Raw genomic sequence first — 2,767 nt, 5'->3', positions numbered from 1 at the left:
GAGAGGTAAAAGTTTACCCTTCCACCTTAGTTATGGTGACAAAATAACTTGAGCATGTTCTGAGCGATAACACAGGCCAAGATATATTTTGCTGTCTTAAGTTATACATATTCCTAGGTATATTTGGAGTGCTGATTCAAAAAAGGGCATCAGTTTTACCCTGTCATGTTTAGTTTTGGAGATATGGCATAGCCTCACTAGTGAATGCTTCAAGCAGCTTACTCATGAGGAAATCTTAGCCATGGCACCCAAAATCCATATAAAACCACAGTAAATTTTGGGAAAAAATGTTTTTCTGACCCTCAAACTCACAGGCCTATGTAATGGTTCTCCATCAACAGGACAAGATCTCCAAATGAGAGTTTGGGCCCAATCCTAACCATATCATAGTTGAATCCTACCTGGTTGAACATGTTGTGCCATTTGATGGCCTCAGCATTAATGCTGAACTCCTTGCCTTCTAGAGCCTGTGGGTCCATCCATCCTAATTTCACTTTTGAGAAGCTTTGGTTGGGGAAAGTAATCCAGTTGATGATATCATACCCAGCAGCCAATTCACCCTTCTCATTAAAGTAGACTGTGTCCCCAGCAGTATTGTTAAATATGATGCTTTTCAGAAAAGTGTGAAGCTAGATTGGAAGATGAAAGCACAATAGAAAGGAGATAGGGAGTTCAGCATGAATTAATCCTCAATTCTAATATTTACACTGTTGTTTTATCTGTTTTTCTATCCCAAGAGAAAAAAAAACAAATTCTGTCCCAAGAGGGGGAAAAAAACAGCCAGAGGCAGACCTCCCCACACCCAGGGCAAAGGTTTGTGATGGCGCACCTCCTGCGGGCTGTTGCCACCCCCCCACACACACAAAAAGCTCCCCCCCCCACTCACCTGAGGCTCATGGAGTCTTGCGCGACCTCTGCCCCTGTCAGGGAACCTCAGAGAGGCTTCCTTGAGGCTATAAACTGTGCTTCCGGGAAACCAGAAGCACAGTTTCCGCTCCCATCGGGAGCCTCAGAGAGGCTTCTGCAGGGTCCTAGCGGCTTGTGCCCCATTGGACCAAATGGCAGGTCCACAACTGAAAGCATAGTATGCAAGAGTTCATACAGTAGATGCCTGTCGAAAAGTTAATACTCCTAGAAGATCTCCATTCCTTAAGCAAGCCCATGGGGCTTTTCAAACAGCAGTGTGAGTTCTTTGACCAGTGATGGTTCAAAGACTGCACCACAGCTGGGGTAGTCTGAACTGTTGCCACAGGGCAGCAGCAGTTGCAAACTCATGTTGCCGTGGACATGCCGTGGACCTCCAATGCTCACAGCAAGTTGGCAGTGGGGGGTGTGGCATGTGTGGGAATGGGGAAGGAAGGGAGAGTTCAGGGCAGAGAGGGGGAAGGCAGGGATGGATCTTGGAAGGGATCCTGGAACCTGGTGGTAGCAACTTGCACCAGGATCCTATTCTCTTTCTCATGCCCAATCCCCACTTTCTTACCAAGTATTAACACCAGCTATGCAGCTGGCATATGTAGACCCATACGTCATCAGGAGGCATATGGAGAGTTCCTCTCCCAGGCCTTCTGAACGCCCTCTCACCACAGAATAAAGCAAACACCTCCTTGGCACAACTATGTACCATAAAACAGCAGAGGATAGAACTGGGCTGTTATTTACATATCATACTTTGTCATGCCACTTAAATCACTGGTCTTTCATTTTCTCATTTATGTCTCAGCCAATAGAAACCAACACAACCTAGAATTAAAACCAACTTGCTCCAATTGTATTAGCTACCAATTGAACTCAATTTAAGGTTCTCAGGTTGAGCATTATCATTGACACAGGTCCAAATTGACCACTGTGGCTGCTGGAGCTTACCCAGAGGCAAGGAGAAAAATATTTCCTTACCTTGTGGAGACTTCCAGCAACCAAAACTCCCCCGCATTATGTAGCATTGCTGCACAGCAGTTTAGTTAGGATTGGCCTGCCCATTAAGACTGAGCTGTGAATCAGCAGCAACTGTTACCCTGCACATGCCTGATCTCATCTGATCTCGGAAGCTAAGTAGGGTCAGGTTTGGTTAGTACTTGGATGGGAGACCGCCTGGGAATACCAGGTGCTGTAGGTTTATACCATAGTCCTTCAAGACTGAAGGTTGCCAATCATTTTAATCCCCTCATCAAATGCTAACATTCAATAGATGAGAAGATGACTGTTCTTGATGTGAAATAGTACCTGCCAAGGTTGCACATTCAGATGATCTGGTCTTCCTCTCTCAGCTCTTCCACTGAGTTTTAGCTTGGATGGGTGCATCTTGTGAACAGCATGAACTATGGCATAGATGGCATTGTAGATGCTGTAACTTTGGCCCATTATGCTTGCCTCAAAAAGAGTGGTGGGAAGGTTCTCTAGTCTCTCTTGCCCTGTACATAGATCAGTGGTGTCTTCATGTTCCTCCAAATCAGAAAATAAACAGTTGAATGCCTGTTCCCAGAAGACCTTGAGAAAGCCATCTCCTTTTGGAGACTGAGGGTGTAAACTCTGGAGGAACTGTGCAAAACCCAGAACCTCATTGGAGTGAACAGCAAATGACAGGGCACCATCAAATATTTGTATATCATTATTCCTGTACACCGAATCTGTTGCAAGAAACCACTGAGCAGTCATGATCCACACTTTACCAGTCAAAACCTTGGTATCTTCAAATAAGGAATGCAGATATATCAAATTCATCAGAAATATTATGGTCTGATGACTTGCATTTACAATATTTACTTTG

General features: G+C 44.8%; 1 pseudogene; it reads left to right on the top strand.

Annotated features, from left to right (window-relative positions):
- The first annotated feature begins 1,996 nt into the window (after positions 1-1,996).
- On the top strand, positions 1,997-2,116 carry LOC136654835 (5S ribosomal RNA; annotated as a pseudogene).
- Positions 2,117-2,767: the final 651 nt, after the last annotated feature.

The sequence above is a fragment of the Tiliqua scincoides genome, chromosome 5 (genome assembly GCF_035046505.1).
Source record: "Tiliqua scincoides isolate rTilSci1 chromosome 5, rTilSci1.hap2, whole genome shotgun sequence".
Taxonomy (NCBI): domain Eukaryota; kingdom Metazoa; phylum Chordata; class Lepidosauria; order Squamata; family Scincidae; genus Tiliqua; species Tiliqua scincoides.
Note: the sequence above shows the minus strand (reverse complement) of the source record. Positions and strands in the feature narration are given on the sequence as shown.